Raw genomic sequence first — 18084 nt, forward strand, 5'->3', positions numbered from 1 at the left:
CCTTTGCATGTTCCTTTCTTTCCCCAAATTTCCACGGGAGCTTCATTCTTCCTTCAAAAAGCTATCTTTGGTTCATCTTTGCCATCCTTTCTTTCTCATCCCTTCTCAACACACACACACAGTCAAAGCTAGGCCACTGCATTACCATTGTTATTTCGGTACTGTAAAGCAAAAACTCTGTTTTTTTTTTTTTTTTTCTATGTAGGGAAAATCTCAGTTCTTCCTTACTGTGTGTTTCTTTATCCTGTGTACCTTCTTTACCTTCACAGAGAACATTTCCCTTCTGACACTTCTGGTCACCAAATGTGTAGGGGTGGTCCCCACACCAATAAGCAGTTCTCGGACACCAACAGCTGTGTGCCCTATGACTTAACTAATTTATGACACTACCTGGAGATAATGTTAGGTCGCACAGGTGAAGGCTTCAGTCCCATAACACCAAATGTACCCCACCCCAACACACACACTTCAGACATGAGTTGCAAGCCCGGATTATCACTGGTGCTTCTGACCAACTGGCTACAGATCAGAGATTCCCTCAACTCCATTAATTTGTTAGAGTGGCTCACAGAAACCAGGGAAACACTTACCTTTCCAAGTTCATTAAAGGACATGATGAAGGATACAGATGAACAGGCCGATAAAGAGAGGCATGGGGCCAGGTGTGGGAGGGGCCTGAGTGCAGGAGCTGCTGTTCCCATGCGTTGGGGTACATCACCTTCCCAGCAACTCCCTACTGTTGGGACTTTATGGAGGGAGGCCTCCTCACGTAGGCATGATCAATTATTAACTCCATTTCCAGCCCCTGGAATGATAGGGGAGGGGCTGAAAATTTCAAGCTTCTAATGGTGGTTTGGTCTTTTTCGTGACCAGCCCTGATCCAGGCTCCATCGGGGAGCCTACCCAGAGTCACCTCATGAGGAAAAAAAGATGATCCTAGTGCTCTTATCATTGAGAATTTACAAGGGTTTAGGAGACGTGTGTCAGGGACAGAGTGAAAGACTAGGAGAACAAGAGATGCTCCTAGTGTTCTTATCACTTAGGAAATCATAAGGGTTCGGGGAGCTCTGTGCCAGGAACTGGGGCAGACACCAATATTTTCTATTATCTCATAGGTACTGACTATCCTATTTTCCTGGCTGAATAATTTGGATACAAAATGTAGTTGTGGTGACAGAGCCAGGAGTGCAGTTTCCAAGCTCTTGGCCTCACATGGAAAGTTGCTGGCTCAGGTAGTAAATGGCCATCACCTGTGATTGGATGGCCATCAGCTGTGGCTAGTTGGCTGCCAGCTGTAACCAGTGAGCTATTGGCCACTAATATAACTGCCATGGCTACGCTAACAGAAAAATGGGGGCTAGCAAGGAGATGGTGACTGAGCTAGCAAGCACGAATTGCAGTTAGCATGACGGATTGCAGCTAGCAAGTGAGGTTGACTGGCAGAGACAAGTGGACGGCGGTTTGTGGATAGTGTGGCTCCTGCCTCATGTGTCTCCAACCCAGCCGCTAGCGAGAATATAGTGGTATGACTCCCCTAACTTATGGCTCCGTGGGTGTTCCTTTTTGGCCTCACCATATCCTGTGTCCTTATGTGGGGAGCGGGACCAGAGACCCCTCATGGCACCCCATGTGACAGCAGTTTTTTAGCAATAAGATTTAGGAGAAACAGGTACTGATTCTCAATTTTACTTAGAAGTAAAGCAAGAAATAAAAATAAATTCCAAGAAACACAAACGAGTTTAAATAAAAGAGAAGTAATCAAGAGAAAATGCTGTTTCATATTAAACATCATGCATTATCTTTTCTTTCCATTTTTTTCCATGTTGGAATCCTTATCTATTTTGTTCACATTTTGCCTCTGTGATATTTAATATTCCTCGCTTGGTTAAAAATATATTTCGCTTGCTCTCTTTTCGGTATGTAAATATTTCTCAAAAAAGGCACACCTGGCCTCGTTCAAGTGAAGGTTTGAAAAATGTCAGCTCCGCCTAAGCTGATGCTTTGCATCCTTCAGATTATTGTTCATTTCTAGAAAAAAAAGAGGAAGAAGTAGAAGTTGTAGGGTGGTTATAAATCAAGCGTGCAATGAAGAAATCAGTTAATTTAAGAGCAAATCCCTAAGGTTATGTGCAAAGTGAGTTTCTGAACATTAGATAAAACAATCTTCAAAAGTAATTCTGATAATCTCCAAGCCAAAGAGAAAGAACATTTTGCATTACCTGTCATTTTCATCATTCTTACCTCTACTTCTAGAGTTGACCAGATTATTAAACAGATATATCTATAAATGTGGAAGAGGAAATGGCCTTAGGACTCCACTGAGCCATATAAATGACTAGAGGACATGCTCAGTAGTAACTATGTCTTGATTGAATACTCATGTACTAAATATGAAAAAAAGGATGTGAACAAAAGAGGCATAAAAATTGCAGGATAAAATTCAGGGTAGGAATTTGTGGAAACTGATGTAGGCAGGTAAATGGAAAAACAGAAATCAAAAGATATAACTGGTGGGAGACAGGTCAAAAGGTCAAAGGGTTGAAGCAAATCATAACTGACTGAGAAACATTTACATAAAAGGATAGATGGAGAGGGGGAAGGATGGAGGGAGAGAGGGAGACAGGGGAGGCGGAGGTGAGAGAGAGAGAGAGAGAGAGAGAGAGAGAGACAGAGAGAGAGAGACAGAAAGAGAGACAGAGAGAGAGACAGAGGTATCAAGCTTAATTAGGAAAAATTTGAAGCCATGTCCAAAATAGAGGGTACATAAGGTGCAATGGATTTAAAAAATTGAAGAAAAAGATGAAAGCAAAGCCAGGAAGCATTAAATAAAAGCAAAATTTCATTTCATACTGGTAGTGTGGACACTAGGAAAAGAGAAAAGAAGATCAAAGTACAAAGGGGAGTGGAAAAACACTATCCACTGGAAGAGGAAAGAAAATACAAACAAATTATTTCTACTTGTAGTAAAATGGTGGAGAAATGAAATAAATATGGATTAATTATGTAACTCACCACATTAAATGAAGACTATCATTTCCTTAACCATTTTTTGACATTTAGTAAAATCTGAGAAGGCAAGGTTATAAGCAACAGGGGAGAACCAGAACATTTAAAAATAGAAATAAATAAATGTAACTCCTGGTTAGGTTTTATTACATAGCAATGATAGAAATAAAATGAAAACAATTCCATGAAATAAGAGAAAGGGAAAATTATAATGGAAAAAATGGGAAGATGATCAAATTTTGAAACCTCAAGACTAGAAATAAATGTTTGGAAAATTGTTGAGTTTCAGAAAATCAAAACAACACTTTGCACAAATATGTCCTTTATGAGATTTTAAATAAACATCACCACAGAGAAGTAAGATAAAAAGAAACAATATCTGGATAGGAAAGGAGGATTGTGAACGTGAGGATGGGTAAAAAGGGAAAAGTCCAGTTGAACAGTAAACATTTAATATGGAAAACCACCTTTTTAGATCTTTATTCACCTAAAGAGGAAAATAAAGGAGTTAAATAAACACACAGCTGAAAGAAATAAGTATAAAAAAAGAATGTAACAGGACACAAATGCATTGTATACTAATTGTGCAGTCCAAAGACAAGATACATACATATATATATACACATATATATGTAATACATATATATATATATATATTTGTTATAGCTGATTTACAATGATCCATCTCAATAACTCCATCAGTGGCAGCAATCTGAAAACAACTATTCCTTTGGGATATTTTAATGAGGCATAGTAAAATAAAAACACTGAGATTTGCAATTATATATAATTGGGTCCAGCCACATAGACTTGAGTTGACGGGGGATGGCACAGCAAACATAACGGAAAAACAAAAACCACAACAACAACAAAAAACCAAGAGGATGTGGCAAAGAAAATAATAATTAGGCACATATAAACTCGTGAGAAAGCGAAGATAACACTTCAATAGTCTGCAATTTTGAATCCCAGCCACTAAGTAATGGCTAAAACCTTCCATTGAGATTCTGCCCTACACCACTTTCTTCATTGCAAGCAAAGCCATTCATCAGTGCTTTCATGCTGGTTCAATTAAATCCTATAGTGCTCCAAGGCAATGTAGCATCAGCTCCGGTGACGAATTTCAATTCTGTAAACAGGCCTGTAAATATGCTACTGTGGATAAATTGGCCATCAGGGTGATGGAGGGTAGCAAACGAAAATGTGTGATTACAGCTAGTTTCAGTGTGCTAGAAAGCTGCTGAGCCGTTACTGTGAGCAAGAACAATGTTTTTTTCTCTGCTGCTTATCTAGCAGTTTTGCTCTTTCCATATTAGCTATCTCCAGGCAAATGCTCTTTGTCTGATTGATATTTCTTACTTAGTTCCTTTCACAATAACCCTGACCTAGATTTTTTCAGAACGAAAAACTAACTTACCCCTCACACCCACGTTTCCCTGTACATCCTTTTCATCATACTTCACCCTTCCAGGTCCTTCATTCTTAGGGTTGCAGGCTTATAGGCTGGTTTTCTGTTTTTGTTTTCAGCCTTCAGATTAACTACAAAATGAAGGACTCTCACCTGTCTTCACTTTTTACTTTTTCTACTTTTATTCCCTTGTTTTTATATACTATTTGCCCAACCGACCTTACACTACAGAAGGAAAAGCATGATTTAAAGTTTTTGGCTACAATACATTAAGACAAAAGTCACACTTGTCTTCAAGGTAAATGTCTTCTTAAAAATAGTAACATTATTTTACAGGAAATGAAGTTTTATATTATTCTATCTGAAGCTCTTTACTATACTAGTGATCTCAAAAAGTTGTAGAGGTAAAAACTTTGGTATTAACAGAGGGGAAAAACAAAACAAAATAAAACTTTGTGCACAGAAATTTCTCTTACTTCTATATATGTCCAACACCATGGAATTTGTCTGCCAAGAGAGACAGATGCAGGATTTTCTATGTTCAAAGAAATAAATAAGCCTCTGCGTTTAAGAGTTTGCAAATAGAAAAACTCCACTAAAGGCTACTATGTCATTGTTTTGACGTCGCTAATCACAATATCCTGAACTTTAGATTTTCTCTTTCACAGATTTTTCCCCCAGTACAGAATTCATATGAAAGTATATTTTGTGTTGAACATTGTATATAAAATCTGTAAACCAGATTTCTATAGGCTTCTACAGCCATGGACCAGTTAGCAGCCTCTCTTGTTCCTGTTTTATTTAATATTAGAAATCCCAATCCTGCTCACCTAAAAACTTTGTATGCCTCTACTGCCTTACTCTTTCACTGTATTCCAAGAGATGAGTGGAGAAGAATCAACTCCACTGATTTATCTTACTTCAAAGTAAATATATCTGGACAAAACTGGGTGATCATTATCCTTTAACCTAAAATTAGCCTTTTTAATTGTAAGTTTCTGTTTTGAAAAAGGTATGATAGAAGTATGTTTGAGTCACTGATTGATTTCTCAGAGAGCCATTCTAAACACTTAGTTGAAAAATACATGAATGTCTTCCTTTAAACAAAAGAGGTAAGCAGGGAAATGTGTTAAAGCAGAGAAGTCTTGAAAGAGATGATGTGATTCTAAGGGTACTAAATGGTAGCAGACTCTTTTTCTGGCAGTTAATCAGTGTCTAGAATTTTAATATACTTCCTAGACTTGCATGTCTTTTATACAGAGTGGATGTAAATGTGTTTTCATCCTATATATAGAATGAAAGTAACTATATCCTAATTAGGTCTATTGAAAAATATACCCAAGTCAGATTCACACCTGACTTTTTCACAAGTCCAGGATTAGTAATTTTAAAATAAATCTTATACATTTTTTATCAGAAAGGCTTCTGCACAGCAAAAGAAACCATCAACAAATCAAAGAGACAACCAACGGAATGGGAGAAGATATTTGCAAACAACTCCTCCGATAAGGGGCTAATATCCAAAATATATAAGGAACCCATACAACTCAACAACAAAAAGGCAAATAATCCAATTTAAAAATGGGCAGAGGACTTGAACAGAAACCTCCCCAAGAAGTTTCATATATTTGGCTAACAGATATATGAAAAAATGCTCAACTTCACTAGCTATTAGCAAAATGCAAATCAACACCACAATGAGATACCACTTCACACTTGTTAGAATAGCTATTATCAACAAGACAAGTAATAACAAGTGTTGGAGAGGTTGTGGAGAAAAAGGAACCCCCATACACTGTTGGTGGGAATGCAGATCGGTGCAGCCACTATGGAAGGGAGTGTGGAGGTTCCTCAAAAAATTAAGACTAGAATTACCATATGACCCAGCAATCCCTCTCTTGGGTATCTATCCCAAAATCTGAAAACATTTATCCGTAAAGATATAGGTGCTCTGATGTTCATTGCAGCGTTATTCATGGTGGCCAAGACATGGAAACAACCAAAGTGTCCTTTGATACAAATTGGATAAAGCAGATGTGATATATATACACAATGGAATACTATTCTGCCATAAGAAAAGATGGGATAGTGCCATTTGTGACAGCATGGATGGATCTTGAGATGATTATGCTGAGCGAAATAAGTCAGACAGAAAAAGTTGAGAACCATATGACTTCACTGATATGTGGGATATAAAACTGAAGGCGACAAAGGAACAAGACAAACAAAGAAGCAAAACTCACAGACACAGGTAGCAGTTTAGTGGTTACCAGAGGATAAGGGGGGTGGGAGGATGGTAGAGGAAATTAAAGGGGATTAAATACCAGGGGTGCCAAAAAAAGTATGCACTTTGGTCGACATTGCTCAAGCAGTAGTTCGCAGAAATCAGAAGGGTCTGGATACTAATGGTAACTACTTTGAGCACCTCTTGTAATTGCAGAAGTCAAACGTGACTTGTTTTCATCTTTTGATATCGGTATATATTGCGTATTACAGTTTTAATACAATTTTCCTTTCTTAAAATGTGTATGCATTTTTTTGGCACCCTCTGTGTGTATATATATATAATGACGGAAGGAGAACTGACTCTGGGTGGTGAACACACAATGTGATATATAGATGATGTATAATAGAATTGTACACTTGAAATCTATGTAACCATTGTCACCCCAATACATTTAATGTAAAAAAAAAAAACCTTCCATGAGTATTCCAAAATTGTATTTTACTTTCTTATAAGCACTCACTTAATTCTTAGAGGTGATTGACCAAGTGAGCTCATTGTCACAAAGTCTAGGACAATGGTGACACGACTGGGCTTAGATTTGGCAGGTATGGATTGAAATCATATCTCTGCTACTTACTGGCTATAACGATGGTAATTTAATAATTAATAAAAGATTGTTTAACAAGGAATAGTATTCTTTCTAAACCTTGGTTATTTACTAATCTCCTAACATTCAGTTATTTCATTTGTAAAGTTAGGGAAAATGGTAATACGTAGCACATTGGATTTGGGGAAGCTTAAGTAACATAGTGCAGGAAAAAATCTTAGTAGAGTAAGTGTGAAACAAATATTAACTAGCACCACTACTCCTACTACTAACGACAATAATAACAAATCACATTTATAATCCATTGTTTTACCTTGCAATGTCTTTTAGAGTAAAGGGTTTTTCCCTCCTTTTGTGATATTAGTGCCATGTCTATGAAGTGGTATACATTTTTTTTTTAAGCAAGTGGAAAATTCCAAAATTCTAAAGTGAATTCAGTTGCACCAAATCTCATGTGCTTGCAAACGTTTGTTGTCTGTAAGTGGATTTAAATACTCCAAAGATGAAGCAGACATTTGTCTCATGATCTGAATTGGCGACTTGTGCATTGCCCGGGTAAGAGGCAATATCAGTGACTCGCCATTCCAAAAATCCCTGAAAAAAGCATTTAAACCCCCCAGGTTTATGTTTCACATAGTGAAATGAATAAGCCTGGAATGAGGGGAGTGTGGTGTGCCTGCCCGAGAGAGACAAATTCCACTTGACCTTTAACGCATCTGTAGGGAAGGAGGTAGGGAGGCACAACTGAGGTAGGGAGGCGATAAGCGAGGAAAGGCCTCTCATAGTATGTTTGCTTGCTCCGATTTGAACAGTCTAACCTTGAGTATGTTAATTAATATATCTGGCTTCTAAGTGCTAGTGATTATTTGTTAAATAAATATATTCTTCTATTAAGAGGGAGCAGACGATGGTAGTGTAAACGTCCTAAACACAGTGTCACAATGATTCAGTATACATGATCTAGGGCCAAGGTTTGCGTCTATCATGGATTTGCCAACTTATTGTTAACACCGTTCTGGTGAAATGCAAGGGGACATGAGACAGTTATACAAATATTTCCCCCAAAATTGTCCACTGTGTTTTATAATTTTTCAGAATTATTCAACATCCTTCTTCATTTTGCCCCTGCTTATAGTAAAATAGTTAGCAAAAACCTGAGGGTCACTGCAGAAGGAAGCATAAGGAAGGTAGAGGGGAAATTTTCCTTATCGCCAAGTCTCAGTTAAAATGCAATAGCTGTGTATTATTGTTTGGGTGTAAAGAATAGAATCCTGGAAGTACCTCAGGGTGCACTATCTATCAACTATCAACTTTCGTGGTACAGTACTTTGAACATTGTAGCTACTCAAGACATACTATTTGGATTGAGTTAAAACTGTACAGTGAACTTGCTTTAATTTTTCTGGCCTGAAAGCCCTTGCTTGAGTCCATACAACTACTATCAGAGGAAGGAAGATCTTTGTATATATGGCGATCTTAAAATGGAAAGCAGTTTTACCATTTGTTAAAACTTGCTTATATGTCTTTGTACTGTAATAAAAGTTTTCTAGTCAAGTCTTCATATGAACTATGAGTAGATGAGCTTATAAGACTGCCTTACTTGTTTCCCTCTGTCATACACTCAACTATTATACAAAAGTAAGAAGAATAAAAAAAGAGGAAAAGAAAGGAAGTAAGAAAAAGGAAGCCTCCTATAAAGCTAGGCTCAAGTTTTCTATCACTGTATAAGTTATATCTCTCTCTGACATCACTGTCTTGACAGAATTAAGGACTGAAAGACTTTCATAATTTTACTTGTCTTCAGCATACATGGAAACCATAGCAGAAAAAAAAAAAGACAGTTGATTCAAAACAGGAAGACTTGTGCATAACTCAGAGGAACTCAAGCGAAGAGAATGGAATTTCATGGTAAAATCAAGATTATTGATCTACAAACCCTTAGCTATATACAAAGAAAAGAAAATTTTGATAACTAAAGTGGAATTGGATTTTCTTTCTATCAGAAAGAACACCCTATTCACCCAAATGTAACTTCTTGACATTTTGCTAGGGTATGGATTAAATGATCAAACCTACATGATTTGCTATGCACCTCAATGTCTATCCCTGAATTTGGAAATTTCTTCACATTGTTATTTAGCAGAGCTTGATATCATAGACTGGAAATCCATGGCCCTGGCTTGCAGCACCCTCCTTGTTAGAAAGTCAAACATTGATTTTGCTGTTCATTAAATTTTACTAATGTTGAAAAAAAATTCAAATGTTAGTAACCTTTATTAATAACACTTTTCTTGGGCATTAGACTCTGGAAATAATTAGAATTTAAGAGGAAACACGATTGCCTACTCTTATGGTTAAAAGCTCAAAAGTTTAAAAGTTCATGTGATTACTCAAAAAAAAAAAATAAAGAAGAAAAAGAAAATAGAGGTTTCCCATATACCCCCTGCCTCCTCCATTATTAACATCCCTCACCAGAGGAGTGTATTTGTTATGATGGGTGAACCTACATTGACACATCAAAATAATCCAAAGTTCATACTCGTAGTTTGCATTATGGTTTACTCTTGATATTGAACATTCCATGGGTTTGGACAAATGTATAATGGCATATCCATTATTATAATACCATACAGAGTATTTCCACTGCCCTAAAATTCCTCTGTGCTTCACCTATCCATCCCTCCTCCTACTCCTGAGCCCAACCCCAGACAAACAATGAACTTAGTGTCTCCATAGTTTTGCCTTTTCCAGAATGTCATATAGTTGGAATCATACACTAGGTATGCTTCATATTGGCGTCTTCACTTAGTGACATGCAGTTAAGGTTACTCCATATCATTTCATGGCTTGATCACCAATTTCTTTTCAGCACTGAATAATATTCCAATGTTCAGATATACTATAATTTATCTATCTATTCATCTACTAAAGGACATTTTGATCGCTTTCAAGTTTGGGCAATTTTTGTCAATAAAGCTGTTATAAATGTCCATGTGCAGACATTTTTGTGGACATAAGTTTTTAACTCCTTTCAGTAAATACCAAGGACCATGATTGCTGGATCTTATGGCAAGAGTATATTCAACTTTGTAAGAAACCATTAAAATGTCTTCCAAAGTAGCTGTACCATTCTGTATTCCCACCGACAATAAATGAGTTCTGGTTTCTCCACATCCTTGTTAGCATTTGTAGTCAGTGTTCCAGAATTTGGCCATTTTAAGTCGGTGTGCAGTGGTATCTCATTGATTTAATTTGCACACACCTGAGGATTAATGATGTGGAGTATCTGTTCATGCTTATTTGGCATCTGTATATCTTCTGTAACATTCATTCTTGATTAAAAAAAACAAAAATAACAAACAAAAACAAAATCAAAAAACTCTATCTTGGAATAGAAAGGAACATCCTTAATCCAATACGTGTATCTATTGAATCATACAGTAAATATAAAGCCAAAGGTAAATGTTAAAATCAGTCCAAATTTCAAGAACAGAACTAAGATGCTTGCTGTGTTGGGGTATAAGCCTGTGGGACTTCTCAGATTCCCTTGACCTTCTTCTTCCCTCTTGGTCAGCACCCCTCCACTTTCAGACTTACACAAAGTACAAGACCGCTTTGCAGATGGGGTCTGGCTTCCAGAGTATACACCAGATAAGATAAATCAGACGTTCAGTCATTGATGGACCTTGGCCAATGAGAAGTGAGGGACAGGAGAGGGCTAGATAAATTCTCTATCTTCTGGAGAAGATTCTGACGTGCAGTTCTTCCTACTCTGGAACAGCCCACATTCCAAGCTAACACACTTAATGAGCAAACACCTCTTTGTGGCTCATTGGAACACATTGTATTTGTTGTATTTTGTTGTTTTGCATTTTACCTTGCTTCACTTTCGTTCATTTGCCACTCTTACCCATTGTGGGCTTTCACCTCATAAAAGGAGTACCATCTCAAGTTCTACTTTTGAAAGACCTGAGCTAAAGTACCTCTTCTCTCCACTTCTATTTAACATCATATTGGAAGCCCTACTAAGCACACTAAGAATAGAAAAATCTATAAAGATTGGATTGTTTCAAAAGCTATCATAGTTCTCAGAAAATATGACTGCCTATGTACATAATACAAAAGAACCAAAGGATAAATCATTAGAATAAACAGAAGAGTTTAACAAGGTTACCTGTTAAAAGATCACTATTTAAAATTCAGTTATGTTTCTCCATGCCAGTAACGAAAGATTAGAAAATGTTAATCTAAATATATAGTTTATAATAGCAATAAAATTATACTTTCTTGGAATAAATATGATAAATTTTTAATAGAAAATTATAAAATTGTATTGAATGCCTTTAATAAAATCTAAATAAATAAAGAACATAGCATGTTAATGGAAAAAGGGATACAACATCATATATGTTTGTCCATCTTGGCTATAGATTCAACACAATTCCTATCAAAGTGCCAGCATGTTCTCTTCAAATTGACTAGTTGATTCTCAGTTTACTATGGAAATACAAGGGTATTGAAAAAAAGTAAAAATGTGAAGGGTAACATCCTACCATACCAAGACTTATAAAGGTACGAGTATGATGAGAAAAATAGTGTAATGGACCAGGAAAAAGAATCCAGAATTAGGTCCATAAATTTATATAAAATTTGCTATTCAGTAAATGGTAAAGGACAATTGGTGATTCATAATTTAAAAAATGAAATTAGATTCTACTTATATCATGCACAAAAATTAACTCCAGACTGCATACTTTTAAAAATGAAGTCAAACTTATGAAAACATTAAAAGAAAACTAAAGAATATGTTTATAACCAAGAAATAGAAAAATACTTCTTAAAGAAAATATAAGTAAAAACAATAGAGAAAATGACTGATAAATCCAAACATATGAAACTTTATTTTAGTTCATCAAAAAGACTGAAGAGATGGAAAAGATAAGCCACACATAAGCAGAAGATAAAGGCAACACATAAAATAGATAAAGGTGTACAGAAAAAGTCTAAATCCAAAAGCAAAATACAAGAAACAGCCTTGAGAATATTGGCAAGAGAGAGTGTCATTTAACAGAAGAAGAGAAATGAATCGCCAAAAGCATTTGAATAGATGTAGAAAGCTCCTCAGAGAAATGCAAATTAAACTTCCAATTAGATATTATTTCAAAGTTATGAGATTGTCTTGTCTGAAAGTTTACAAAGTTAAGAAATGATGGTGAATATTTGGGAATGCAAACTCTCATACATTGCAGGTGGAAGTATACATTGAAGTCTTTCTGGAACAAGATGTAGCATTATCTTGTAATGCTGAACCAATCTATTCACTACAATTCTATTCCTAGGTATTTTCCCTAGATAGATCCTTGTACTTTGTATGTTAGGAAAGCTGTGCAGTATGTGGTGTCTCCTAAAGCTTATGCACTAGGGCAAGGACCTCTTTTTACCTCATTTTGATCATTTATACCAATTCTGGTAAGTTGATCAATCTCTATATTGATAACCAATCTATCCTTTTTCCAAACCAGCAGGCTTTTTTTAAAGTACTTCTTGATAATATTTATATCAAGAGCTAAAATCCTATGGCTAAGTCTAATTCTCATGACTTGTATCCTAATATCTGTTGACAGGTCTTTCTCACACTGAGATTATTAAACATCATTGGCCTTGGACTATCCATAGTTTTTGTCCACTAGCCTATAAAGATGCCTATAGAATTTTCTTAAAATTTTATCAATTGTAATTACTGCTTACCAAGTATTATCTGTCCGCATATTCTCTATGTATAGTGTTCTACTTTTCAGATGGAATCAGAACCCCATTCCAGTGATTCAATTTACAGATTTCATTCTGTCTTAGTTGGCCACTTCCCCCTATGGGTATTCAAAATATGCAGGTTAGCCTAATAAGTGGGACATATTTGATGTAATAGCATATTCATCTTAAGACAAAAATATCATTTACCTTCCGCAAAGCTACTTCATATTTGCATAAACAATGAATTAGTTTTTGGTTGGTAATAATGAGCCTCATTACATTATTCAAACTACATTTTGTTATAAGACTCCTTAGGGGCATAATTGCAGTCAGATAGGAGTAAACCTAACCAGGTCTTCTAGAAATAAATTCTAATTCTTTCTTATATATGGTAATATTTTACCAGTATAGTAATTCTTGTTGTCTTCTCAAAGTGCAAAACATAAGGTGTGATTTGTTAAATATTTATACTACACATTTGCAGACAGATGGTTCATGTGCAAAACGGTTTGTTCCGGAAGAAGTGATTCTTCCTTTCTTGTTGTCTTGGTTGATTGGCATGTGATTAGATTGGATGGAATATGAAACTACTGATTTGCTAGAGCACTACCTTACTCAAATGTGTGTCTGTGTGTGTGTGTGCGCGCGTGTGTTTAAGATTGTCAGTAAGTCAGAGAGAGAGAGAGAGAGAGAGAGAGAGAGAGCGAGAGAGAGAGAGAGAATGTTTACAAATCAGAATCTATCTTGAAGACTCATTGTGTTTATGTGTGAGTTAAGTCCAAAATGAAAAACAATGCCTAGGCTAGCATTCTTATGACCTTATGATTGGAGTCTATGCTTTTTATGGTTTTAATTTATATAGTCCACTCTTATATTTTAATATACCTCTTAAAATGATGATGAATAAAAATGTTTTTTCTAACTTAATCATAACTTTTCATGGTTCATTAAATCTAAAATGACATATACCAATATGCCTCTGTACCTTATAATAGCAAATTATTTTGGTATCCCTTATAATGCCATAAAATAATTACTTTTTAACATTCTTGTTCTAATAAATACAAATAATCAGTGATATAATTAAAAGTATATCTAAATGCTTTAAACAACATATAATAAAATGTAGTAAAAAGTTAAAATATGGCCAAATTGCAGAAGCTGCAATAGTTATTTCACAGAAATTTTATGTGTCTTCAGTAGAAAATCAGAATTAACCTACCAGAGAAAAGTGAGTATTATTGTTATTAAACAGTTTCACAGTTGAATTCTAATGCTTCATCATATTTGGGCTTACAAAGAAAATGCAAGTACAATGTATATACTTGAAGCATGAATTATAAAGGTAATATTGAGATTTTGAGATTCTGCAATTAAAAGTGGATACAATTTAGATTTCACTTCATAGCCAGTAATTATAATTAATAAGCATAGCTCATATACAGTGAACTCCTTTGAAATTCTAATCATTTAATAATAAAGGCTAATAATAAGCAACATTCATTCAGAGTGTACTATGTCACAGAAACTGTGCTAAGTGCATGTTCTCATAATTGTCACAATAATCTTAATTTTACAGTTGAAATTGTTTTGAAGTTTAGGCATCTAAGCCTCTGGAAGTTTTAATACATTGCTCAAGGTGAAAGGGAAAGTAGAGAGTAGAACGAGGATCCAAACAAAAGTCTATTTATATTCCAAAACATTTGCGTTTTCGATAGCTACGTCAAACTATTAAATTTTTAATAGTTTTCTAATTTCAATGATTACTCCTGTATCAGCTAGAGTCTGTTCAGGGAGGCAGAAGTAAGGATGATATGAAATAAGAAATGTATTATAGGAATTAGTCTTTGCAGAATAATGGGCACAGCTGGGGAAATAGTTCTGAAGTGGGTAGTGATAAAATTCGCCAGTCACCAACCAGAGACCTTGAAAAAGTCTACTGAATACTGTTGCCGCTCTCCTTGTACATGACCTGAAGACCGTATCAGTCAGAAAGACAGGCAATTGAGAAAAAGAACTTTAAATGAAAAGTCAAGAGAAGTGTGGGTAAACTGGATCCCACGGGACAAATGGGACACATGAGGACAATCTGAACCCCACAAGGAGAATCTGGAATCTCGGTCTGTCAGTGCTTCAAACGTTATCAATGCGACTGAATAGGAATCTGTGGCCTTCCACATAGCTGCACACATGCCTGGCCTGAGTCTCAGAGACAGTAAAGGGTGAGATCTAGAAGGGGCTGGAGGAACTGAAGTTAGGCTGCTGCCATCCTTCGATGGGCTGCGTCAGCACACGAACCACAATATTCATGAACGGTAGTGGTGCCTGGGACTCTGCCTCGACTTGTGAGCGTTATTGTTGTTGATTCATTTCTGCCTCCCAAATCTCATGGAGATTTCCTTTGTGATCAAGCATCTATGAAGGAGAGAATTCTGGGAAACATGTTTTCAGCTTATGAAAGGTAACAGTAAAAAGCCATTGCACTGCACACATTATTGTAGATGTAAATTTTGGAAGCAATTAGGAAGGTTGTAATATTTATGAAGTTTGTATATATTAATATGATTCTATACTAAAGTTACCATGGTATTTTTTAAGGTACCTACACCAGATTTTAAAATATCACATGACTTCTACTTAGTAAGGAGGAGTATGTAGTTTATTGGTCCTCCACTAAAATATAACTAGATTCTGCCTATATTCCTACCTTTAATCAAATTTCTTGGTTCACTAGAAAATAAAGAAATCTCCAAGGACCTGAAAACAGAAACAAACAAATAACAGCAAGTTGAAACTGGAGCAGAGAGCTGTGAATGTTTGGCACATGCTAAGTGGGTTATTTCCCAGAGACATACAACAATATAGAATCCTTACAGAACCTAACTGTACAGCAAAGTCAGAAAGCCCGTCCTGAGAATCCCACATGCTTTATCCCTCATGAAAAGACAAATTGCTTCCAGGATAGGAGCATCCCAGGGAACAGGCAAAATCCACTATAAATGCTCTCTGGTGTAAAGATACCCCGACATAGGCCTTGTAACCTGAGAGTAATTTAAGAAAAATAAAACAATAACAAGACTTGTTAAAACAAGACACTATTAAATAAGAATGAAAGCAAAAACAAGTAATAAATAAATTCAGATCTCAGATACTGACATTATTAATTATAAAAATAAAGCATAATGTATTGAAATAAAAATAATGTATAGAAAGCGTGAAGAAATAAATATGGAATAAATATGGAGTGAAGAAAAAGAGCGATGAAAAAGTAGCTACTTTAAGAAAAAACTAAGTATAGCTTCTAAAAATGAAAAATGCAATTGCAGAAAATAAAATCTCCTTGGATAGGTTAAACAATAAACTAAAGTCAGCTACTGAATCAATAATAAACAGAAAAATATATATGCAAAAATTATTCAAATGCCATGTAATGAGACAAAGAGATGGAACCGTGAATGAAAGATTAAGAGACATGGGGGATATAATGAGATCTAACATATATTGAATCTGAGTTCCAGAAAAAGAGAATAGTGAAATTAGAAGAACAGTAATATCTGTAGACAGATGAGGATTTTCCAGATCCGATAAAAGAGCAGGATTTCTACAATCGTATATATAGAAAGAAGAGGTTTATTAAAAAGAAAAATTGGAAAAAAAATTATATATGTAAAAAGAGCCTGAGACTGTGACAAAGGAGCTCTATGGACTCAGGGCACCCGCATCCAACACTGGTTAGGTCTGCAGACTCTGACTGGCTTTGAGCTGGGGGTGGGAGGAGAACCCCAGTGTTGGGCAGGACGCCTCTTCCTCTGCAGCCCATGAGGTTTTAAAAAAGGCATTACACTATTTAGAGTCTTCTTTTATTTTTTCTCTCAGCATTTTATTTCTGAGACTTATCTATGTTGTTGGCTATGGCTGTAGTTCATGTATTTTTATTTTTTATAATGTCCCCCACTGTGAATGAACCCCAATAGATACAGTCATTGTCTTCTTTATGGAAATTAGTTTTGGTTTTTCTTCATCTTTTTCCTATTACAAACAATGATATGAAGACTGTTACGTAGATCTTCTCATTCATATGACTGGGTTTTTCTAGGGTAGATATCTAAAAGTGGTACTACTGGGTCCTAGGGCAAAAGCCTGTTCAAATTTTTTATGTAATTTCAAATTATCTTCTGATGTTAGAGGATGTATAGACCTCAGATTTGCTAATTCAATCAATAACTACAACTGGTATTTTCCACAAATATGTCATTAGCTGCAGTTAAGAATTACATTTCCAAAACCTCAACTTTGATTTTAGATAAAGTAGGTTTGGACCTTATTGACTGTTATATTTTTTTAACTTTCAATTATTTTATAATATCTTGAAAAATATCTAAAACTGTGAAAATGGCATTTTTATCAATAACACAGTTTAGTCTCAAAAAATGGCTTGCGATCGTGGAGTATTGGTATAAATTGAAGCAGTCCATTGTATGTATAAATGAAATCCTTACCAACTAGATAGAAGATAATATCAACAGATATTGTTTATGTGTAATTTGGGATATACATATATACACACACACACATACATATACATGCACATATACATATATAATTTGACTAGAGCTACATGAACATGGATTTCAGGGATGGGAATTTAAAGAATGCTTATATTTAAGGTTCTTATACGAGGTAGAGAAGTACAGCGGCTACACTTTAGTGGTAAAGAAGATTTGGGAATTGGTATAGAAGTTGCTTTATGTGGAAAGAGGTTTTACTTTAGTCTGGTGAAATGTCAATGTCTTAGGAAGTCAGGCATTTACTGGTATGGTTTGTAGAACGTTTTCATCAAAATGTTCATGTAACTAGTCTGCCGGGAACAATGGTGAAGTGAACATGAAATTTTTATTTTCCAGCAAAAGCTACCAACTGTGCTCCCCTGAAGCCCTACTACTTCTTCAGTAGCGTATTTCCTTAATGATATCTAAACCTCATCTGTAACTTTTTCAAGCACTTTCAATTATTAAAATTGTCACCTGTACTATGTAAACCGCCTGTCTGTTCCATTAATGTAGCCTAGACTGATAGTTTCCAATT

This window comes from Rhinolophus ferrumequinum, chromosome 6, assembly GCF_004115265.2.
Source record: "Rhinolophus ferrumequinum isolate MPI-CBG mRhiFer1 chromosome 6, mRhiFer1_v1.p, whole genome shotgun sequence".
Classification (NCBI taxonomy): domain Eukaryota; kingdom Metazoa; phylum Chordata; class Mammalia; order Chiroptera; family Rhinolophidae; genus Rhinolophus; species Rhinolophus ferrumequinum.